The sequence below is a fragment of the Xyrauchen texanus genome, unplaced genomic scaffold, assembly GCF_025860055.1.
Source record: "Xyrauchen texanus isolate HMW12.3.18 unplaced genomic scaffold, RBS_HiC_50CHRs HiC_scaffold_257, whole genome shotgun sequence".
Taxonomy (NCBI): domain Eukaryota; kingdom Metazoa; phylum Chordata; class Actinopteri; order Cypriniformes; family Catostomidae; genus Xyrauchen; species Xyrauchen texanus.
Genome location: NW_026266225.1, coordinates 1 through 10,000, shown reverse-complemented (window position 1 = coordinate 10,000; position 10,000 = coordinate 1). Strand labels below are relative to the sequence as shown.

At 46.2% G+C, this 10,000-nt stretch overlaps 1 pseudogene; it reads right to left on the bottom strand.

Moving 5' to 3' along the window:
- Nucleotides 1-5,271: 5,271 nt before the first annotated feature.
- Nucleotides 5,272-9,326, bottom strand: LOC127641962 (WD repeat-containing protein 1-like; annotated as a pseudogene).
- Nucleotides 9,327-10,000: the final 674 nt, after the last annotated feature.

Sequence of the window (10,000 nt, the reverse complement as noted above, 5' to 3'; positions counted from 1 at the left end):
CTAAGATGATTCGCTGATGTTCTTCCTCTCTTGTAAGTCGCTTTGGATAAAAGCGTCTGCCAAATGAATAAATGTAAATGTCTTTGCAAACCAAGTACACTTGAATTGATGCCAAATATTAGTCATCACAAATCTGACGCAGACTTGCGGTAACATACGAATCGTTTAATCTGTTTGGGAAACACAATGTCACAGTCAGTCAGAATAAAATCAAATGTTGACAATTTATTAACCAGGTAACATAATCAATTCAAACTGCATTTACCTGATATAAATTACACACAGTAAACTGTGTGGGATCCTGAGCTCTGGGCCAGCCCTCCTTAAATATCCAGACAGAATACACATGGAGTACCAAATGGTATCATCCTTTGAACAATGAGAATTTGGGGGCGAATGGGTTCCTGACATCCTGGTGTTAAACCTTCAAGGAGGGGGACTGACCTCCAGAATTATTCAGTATTTGGCAAAGACCTTATAACTTTGTTGTCATTAAGTTTTACAAACCTGGGAATGAGAGCACTACACCAGCCGCATCGAGACATTTTAAATGATACCAAACATGTTACACTAGTTATTTGTATACATCAGACATACACTTTTGTTACATACAGATCTGAGGTGAGTTTGAGGTGATTCTGGGCTGAAGGGGAATGGGTGAGGGGCTGAGGGGGAGAGAATGGGACAGATGTGGAAGGGCAACAGTGAGGTGTGAATTTGCAGTCTTCGCTCAGTGGGGTGTGGTGCCTCAGGAAGAGTTGCTAATTGTGAGAAAGTTATGTGTTGATATTCTCAAAGATCATACATTTGCTCTTTGCCCGGCACCCCGCCTTACAGATGTCATTAATGGTTGCTAGGGCAGAAAGTTTCCAATAAATACGTAATATGATACTTAAAGACTGATTGGTAGCCCGAGTGTCTCTATGACATTCTGATTGGGAGATATTATACAATTAATTTTTGTAATTGTCTTGTCATAGTAGGAAAAAAATCCCTTTCCATTGTAATCTTTGAGACTTTTCGGGACAGTTTTTTGCACCCCAGGGGGGCACTGTACCCCCCCCACCCACCCACCCCTTAGCATCACTAATAATAATAACAATAATAATAAATTCAGTTAACTTTTCATGATTCAGGCTTTGTTGAATCTGGACAAAGACAGATTTAAAGATACAGATCACCAACTACAAGCCTAAATCCCCCCAGGCCATTAACGACCGACGCCTAGCCAACGACCTGAACGAGTTCTACTGCCGCTTTGAAAGACAAAGGGACAGTCCTGTAACCATCCCCCACAACACCTCCCAACAGCTCCAGCTACAGTGAATCACCTCCACCTCCCCCACCTCAGCAGGGGCCTGAGCACCCCCACCAATGCCCACCTTAAAGGTGTGGTGAGTTGTGCGTGGATGCCGCGGAGAATAGCGTGAAGCCTCCACATGCGCTATGTCTCCACGGTAACGCGCTCAACAAGTCACGTGATAAGATGCACGGATTGACGGTCTCAGACGCAACTGAGATTCGTCCTCCGCCACCCGGATTGAGCGAGTCACTACACCACCACGAGGACTTGGAGCACATTGAGAATTCGGCAGAAAATAAATAAATAATCATGAATTCGTTACTGTAAATCGTACCAAATCCTTACGGCCTTCATCATTTCATTTTAAAAAAAATTTTTTATATTTATATATTTTATATTTTAATAAAATACAGAAGATTTTTTTTAATCCGATTGATTGAAGAAATAATCGAAGATTAATCAGTTATCAAAATAATCGTTTATTTTACAATAGTTTGGTCAGGTGCTCATACATTAACATTTATGCATTTGGCAGATGCTCTTATCCAAAGTGACTTACAGAGCACTTATTACTGTGGGGATCAAACCAGCAACCTTCTGAGTACCAATGTATTATACAGAGCACTTATTACAGGGACAATCCCCCCGGAGCAACCTGGAGTTAAGTGTCTTACTCAAGGACACAATGGTGGTGACTGTGGGGATCAAACCAGTGACCTTCTGATTACCAATGTATTATACAGAGCACTTATTACAGGGACAATCCCCCCGGAGCAACCTGGAGTTAAGTGTCTTACTCAAGGACACAATGGTGGTGGCTGTGGGGATCAAACCAGTGACCTTCTGATTACCAATGTATTATACAGAGCACTTATTACAGGGACAATCCCCCCGGAGCAACCTGGAGTTAAGAGTCTTACTCAAGGACACAATGGTGGTGACTGTGAGGATCAAACCAGCAACCTTCTGATTACCAATGTATTATACAGAGCACTTATTACAGGGACAATCCCCCCGGAGCAACCTGGAGTTAAGTGCCTTACTCAAGGACACAATGGTGGTGACTGTGGGGATCAAACCAGCAACCTTCTGAGTACCAATGTATTATACAGAGCAGTTATTACAGGGACAATCCCCCCCGGAGCAACCTGGAGTTAAGTGTCTTACTCAAGGACACAATGGTGGTGGCTGTGGGGATCAAACCAGTGACCTTCTGATTACCAATGTATTATACAGTGCACTTATTACAGGGACAATCCCCCCCGGAGCAACCTGGAGTTAAGTGTCTTACTCAAGGACACAATGGTGGTGACTGTGAGGATCAAACCAGCAACCTTCTGATTACCAATGTATTATACAGAGCACTTATTACAGGGACAATCCCCCCCGGAGCAACCTGGAGTTAAGTGTCTTACTCAAGGACACAATGGTGGTGGCTGTGGGGATCAAACCAGTGACCTTCTGATTACCAATGTATTATACAGAGCACTTATTACAGGGACAATCCCCCCGGAGCAACCTGGAGTTAAGTGTCTTACTCAAGGACACAATGGTGGTGACTGTGAGGATCAAACCAGCAACCTTCTGATTACCAATGTATTATACAGTGCACTTATTACAGGGACAATCCCCCCGGAGCAACCTGGAGTTAAGTGTCTTACTCAAGGACACAATGGTGGTGACTGTGGGGATCAAACCAGCAACCTTCTGATTACCAATGTATTATACAGAGCACTTATTACAGGGACAATCCCCCCCGGAGCAACCTGGAGTTAAGTGTCTTACTCAAGGACACAGTGGTGGTGACTGTGGGGATCAAACCAGCAACCTCCTGATTACCAATGTATTATACAGAGCACTTATTACAGGGACAATCCCCCCGGATCAACCTGGAGTTAAGTGTCTTACTCAAGGACACAATGGTGGTGACTGTGGGGATCAAACCAGCAACCTCCTGATTACCAATGTATTATACAGAGCACTTATTACAGGGACAATCCCCCCCGGAGCAACCTGGAGTTAAGTGTCTTACTCAAGGACACAATGGTGGTGACTGTGGGGATCAAACCAGCAACCTCCTGATTACCAATGTATTATACAGAGCACTTATTACAGGGACAATCCCCCCCGGAGCAACCTGGAGTTAAGTGTCTTACTCAAGGACACAATGGTGGTGACTGTGGGGATCAAACCAGCAACCTCCTGATTACCAATGTATTATACAGAGCACTTATTACAGGGACAATCCCCCCGGATCAACCTGGAGTTAAGTGTCTTACTCAAGGACACAATGGTGGTGACTGTGGGGATCAAACCAGCAACCTCCTGATTACCAATGTATTATACAGAGCACTTATTACAGGGACAATCCCCCCGGAGCAACCTGGAGTTAAGTGTCTTACTCAAGGACACAATGGTGGTGACTGTGGGGATCAAACCAGCAACCTTCTGAGTACCAATGTATTATACAGAGCACTTATTACAGGGACAATCCCCCCGGAGCAACCTGGAGTTAAGTGTCTTACTCAAGGACACAATGGTGGTGACTGTGGGGATCAAACCAGCAACCTTCTGAGTACCAATGTATTATACAGAGCAGTTATTACAGGGACAATCCCCCCGGAGCAACCTGGAGTTAAGTGTCTTACTCAAGGACACAATGTGGTGACTGTGGGGATCAAACCAGCAACCTTCTGAGTACCAATGTATTATACAGAGCACTTATTACAGGGACAATCCCCCCGGAGCAACCTGGAGTTAAGTGTCTTACTCAAGGACACAATGGTGGTGACTGTGGGGATCAAACCAGCAACCTTCTGATTACCAATGTATTATACAGAGCACTTATTACAGGGACAATCCCCCCGGAGCAACCTGGAGTTAAGTGTCTTACTCAAGGACACAATGGTGGTGACTGTGGGGATCAAACCAGCAACCTTCTGAGTACCAATGTATTATACAGAGCACTTATTACAGGGACAATCCCCCCGGAGCAACCTGGAGTTAAGTGTCTTACTCAAGGACACAATGGTGGTGAAAAGCTGGTCATATGACTTTAGTTTGACTCCAGCTGATGGAAGAGTGAACACAGATCACCATCAATGATGCATGACACTCATGACACCTGACCATCATTTACATATGAAGAATATTTGTGTTTTAATGCCTTTATATATTTCCTCATTTTTCATCTTTTGTGTTCAAATATAAGTGTGTTTTTGTGATGTGTGTGGAAGATTCAAACTGTACAAGGGAAAGTGCATAAAAAGTGTTTTATTCTCATTATTAATACAATTATGACCCACATCCACCCAATGAAAAATTAATGAAACATCCAAACAAAAACACTCATTAAATCAACAACATGTGAGTCAGACAGAACAAACCATCATCACACACGGGGTTTAGACACTTTCTGCTGTACGCTTATTATCATTATTGCTCCCGAACATCCTCGCACGCACGCATGCACAGTCTCACACACACACACACTCACTCTCTCTCACACACACACACACACTCAGTCAGTCTCTCTCACACACACACACACACACACACACACACACACTCACTCACACACACTCACACACACACTCAGTCTCTCACACACACTCAGTCTCTCACACACACTCAGTCTCTCACACACACTCAGTCTCTCACACACACACTCAGTCTCTCACACACACACTCAGTCTCTCACACACACACTCAGTCTCTCACACACACACACACACACACACACACACACACACACACACAGGAGGAAACCATCCAAACATCTGCTGCAGAGCTCCATGATCACACAGCCGTACTCGGTCAGGTCATGAACTCTGACCCCTGCTTCTGGAATGTATCACTGGGAGTTTGTGGTCAGATGTGTGTTGTTTTGGAAAGTCAAGTGCTGCTCGAGTGTTCAAGGGTTCCTGTCTGTCTGTCTGATTGTGCAGTGAAACACTATGACATCATCATTCTATTGTGTTTGTTAAGCCGCTGAAAGCCTGCAGGAGAAATGAGCCGAACCCAAACCAGAGTTACATACAGAAAACTAGAGAGAGAGAGAGAGAGAGAGAGAGAGAGAGAGAGAGAGAGCGGCGGCAGTCGTCTCCGTTGATCCCGCTGACATGTGCGTTTAGATTTTTAATGTCCACTGTTTCACACACGAGTCGTGAGATGTCGTGACGAGCGTGTTTGCGTTGAGCCACGCCAGACCACTGACATGATGTAACCGATGTGTATCTGACAACACAAAACACACGTATGATCAGAAACACACATTAAACTCCGACACATCAATACCGCTCAAATATAACAACTGACTTCACATGATGCAGTTTGTGCGTGTGTGTGTGCGTGCGTGCATGAGTGTGTGTGTGTGTGCATGAGTGTGTGTGTGTGTGCGTGCATGAGTGTGCGTGCGCGTGCATGAGTATGTGTGTGCGCATATGCGCGTGCATGAGTGTGTGTGTGCGCATATGTGCGTGCATGAGTGTGTGTGCGCGTGCGTGCATGAGTGTGCGTGCGCGTGCGTGCATGAGTGTGTGTGCGCGTGCGTGCGTGTGTGTGCGCGTGCGTGCGTGTGCGTGTGTGTGCGTGTGCGTGTGTGTGCGTATCTCACCTGGTAATTTGATCCTCTTCTCCGTATCGTTGACAGTCCACACATAGACCATCATGTCCATTCCGCTGGTGGCAAAGTGCTCGTTATCAGGTGACCAGGCCAAACACATGACCTTTGCGTGATGACCGTAGAACTCGTTCTTCTCCTGAAACACACATTCAGTCAATCAAATCCACAAACATCTCAATGTGCTCAACAGATTAATAATCAATCAGATGTTACTTGCATACGACATCTTCCCACGCTACAAGTGGTTAATAATGTCATTGAGTACCCATACTTGAGCTCATCTACAGTCGTGCACTCTGTCAGTGATACTGGTTAAATAGCAGCAAGCGACTATGAGAAACTAGCGAACTACATTAGAGCTACATCAGGGGTCGGTATCTTTATTACGATGGATACAGATGTGACATTACAAGAATAAAAGTCAGAAGTTGTAACATGAGAATATTGAAAGTAGTGTTCAAAGAGAATGAAGCCAGTAACAGTCTGCTTTACCGTGTATCCATCAGCGACAGTGAACACCGTGACGACCTTCTTCTCATCGGTTACAGCGAGATACGCTCCGTCACGAGAGAACGACATGTCCGTCACCGGCCCCTGAACAGACAACACCTTCCCATCATCCTTCAGTGTGTTTCCCTGAACGGAGTACAGACGCACCTGTCCATCCTGAAAACACACACATGAGCATGATCAGTGAACCGCAGCCATCAGCACAGCAGAGTTTTCAACTAATCAATACTCAGAAAAACAGACATAAACACATTTAGGGTTCGGTAAAAAAAGGGCTTCTTTTTTCTTTTTCTCCCCAATCTGGAACGCCCAATTCCCAATGCGCTCCGAGTCCTCGTGGAGGTTTAGTGACTCGCCTCAATCCGGGTGGCGGAGGACGAATCTCAGTTGCCTCCACGTCTGAGACCGTCAATCCGCGCATCTTATCACGTGACTTGTTGAGTGCGTTACCGTGGAGACGTAGCGCGTGTGGAGGCTTCACGCTATTCTCCGCGGCATCCACACACAACTCACCACACGCCCCACCGAGAGCGAGAACCACATTATAGTGACCACGAGGAGGTTACCCCATGTGACTCTACCCTCCCTAGCAACCGGGCCAATTTGGTTGCTAAGGAGACCTGACTGGAGTCACTCCCTGGATTCAAACTCACGACTCCAGCGGTGATAGTCAGCGTCAATACTCACCGAGATACCCAGAACCCCTAAACCTCTGCATTTTCTTTAAATTTCTCCAACACTTTACTATTCTTGTGGCATCCCAGAGTTAAATGCGGCTAAATGTCATGTAAAAACTGTGTTTGGTCGCTTTCGTGTCAGCCAGACTGTCTCTTCCCGAGCAGTTTTAGGTCAGAATAAACTGCGGTGTGGTCCAGACATTATGCGTGAACATCTGCTCGGTGATTGGCGACTTACAGCTCCGCCCACAGCCACAGTCCCGCCTCCAGGGTGAACGGCAGCAGCTTCAGGCTCGTGAACCGAGAGAGTCCAGAGTGAAGAGCTTCTTCTTGTCCTTCAACAGAACCAGCTGCAGAACACAAACACATCATTATTGTGAGATCACAAATGCTCATTATTGTGAGTATTCTCTGTGTGCAATTGCCATACCTGTCCGATACACACGGCGACAACGCACACCTCCGGGACCCACACTGACACACTTCGGCTGCATGTCCATTTTTACCACATCAGACGCACTAAACAAACACACACAATATAATGAGAGAGGATTGAGAGCTTCAACAGAGACAGTAAAACATTTCTGAATCTTGAGTATAGCCGAGTGTGTGTGTGTGTGTGTGTGTCTCACCTGTACTCTTTCTTTTGAGGTCAGTGTAGCGGATGGTGTCGTCCATACTGCAGGTGACCAGACTGACCCGAGTCATCCACACTCATCTTAGCTGACCAGGTTAGAGTGACCCTTCCCCAGAAACTCCTCGCTATCTCCGGTCTCGGAGTCCCAGTAATGTGAACACACACCAGGTCAAGGATTAACAGCAGCTCACATTACTAACATTAACCAGGATCATACAGTCATCTAATGAAGCGTAATGCGGTCATGCTGTGGAGACTGAAGGATATTAATGTGCCCATCATGACTGCCAGAATAGATGTTTGATCGGCCGTCCACCGAGTGAACCGTCAGACACTGGATGGATTTAGTGTGACCCTGATGTAAACACACAAACAACAACAACAACAGTGTAAACAACACTGACACTGAACAGTTGGGCACTGGCTCTTACTCGGAGCCGAATGTCATGAAAATTAGTGGTCGGCCGATAGTGGATTTTGCCGATAATGACCATTAACTGATCAGTCGGCCGATAGTTTTTTTAAATCGATTTATAGAAGGTTAAAAACATTTTGTAACACTTTACAATAATGCTAATGACACAATGTGTCACAAAGAATCACTCAAGGAACCGTTAAAGAGGAACCGCTGAATTCTTCACTTATCCCTCGTCTCTACGTGTACACGCGGTATTTTGGTATGTGCGCCCTGTTCACTCAGTCAAATACACGCAGATGCACGGGGGCGGCGACTAAAGAAATGTTATTGATAATTCTGTATATGAGCTTATGTGTTTGCTCACTTTGATGGTGCGCAGCTGGCGATCGGGGTTATTCTTGTCCAGGTAGTTGATGTATCCAGACAGGGAGATGCTGAGCAGGTGATTGTTCTGCCACAAACAGCCCAGCTGCTGGTCCAGAACATCAGAGCCCAGGTTAAAGGTCGTCACCGCTGTCCCACTGCCAACATCCCATAATTTAACCGTCTTATCACCGGACGCTGAGATGAGCTGTGTGCTGTCAGAACTCCAGCTGACCTGTGGGAGAGATGACATCATCATCATCAGTCTTTAGTTTATGCAAGCATGCTCCAGACGGATTTTATTTGTAGAATAGAAGTCATCATTGTTCGGCACAATCAAAATGTGAATGATCATTTTAGCGTGCAAATATGCATTTATATAGCATATAAGCTTTATATCCACTGATCCATTCCTGTTATAAACTCAGTATCAGTCACTTACAGCGTAAATGCCTCCATCATGGGCCTTCTCTCCTCCCAGAGATCCCACCTTATCTCCCGTTTTACCATCATACAGGAATATCTGAAACCAGAGAGAGAGAGAGAGAGAGAGAGAGAGAGAGTGAGAGAGAGAGAGAGAGAGACAGAGAGAAGTTGCATCTCACATTGACCGAGTTTAAAGCATCACTTCTGAAATCTGTTTAACACAGATTCGCTCATGACCTTTGAACTGTGAGTCTCACCTGTCCGTCGGCTCCGGCTGATGCGTAACGATTACCATCAGGAGAAAACCGCACACTGTTCACAAACCGACTGTGATCCTGCACACACAAATACATACATCAACACAACTGCACACACCAACACAACTGAACACACACATAATTATTTTCATTTTATGCAGTCACACATACATGCGCACAGTCACACACACACCAGTGCTCTCACACACACACACACTCACGAACAGTCACACACACAGTCGCATAGTCATAGGCACACACAGTCAGTCACAGGCACACAGACAGTCACAGGCACACAGACAGTCAAAAGCACAGTCACACACAGTCAGTCAGTCACACGCGCACACAGTCAGTCACACGCGCACACAGTCAGTCACACGCGCACACAGTCAGTCACACGCGCACACAGTCAGTCACACGCGCACACAGTCAGTCACACGCGCACACAGTCAGTCACACGCGCACACAGTCAGTCACACGCGCACACAGTCAGTCACACGCGCACACAGTCAGTCACACGCGCACACAGTCAGTCACACGCGCACACAGTCAGTCACACGCGCACACAGTCAGTCACACGCGCACACAGTCAGTCACACGCGCACACAGTCAGTCACACGCGCCACACAGTCAGTCACACGCGCACACAGTCAGTCACACGCGCACACAGTCAGTCACACGCGCACACAGTCAGTCACACGCGCACACAGTCAGTCACACGCACACACAGTCAGTCAGTCACACGCACACACAGTCAGTCAGTCACACGCACACAGTCAGTCACA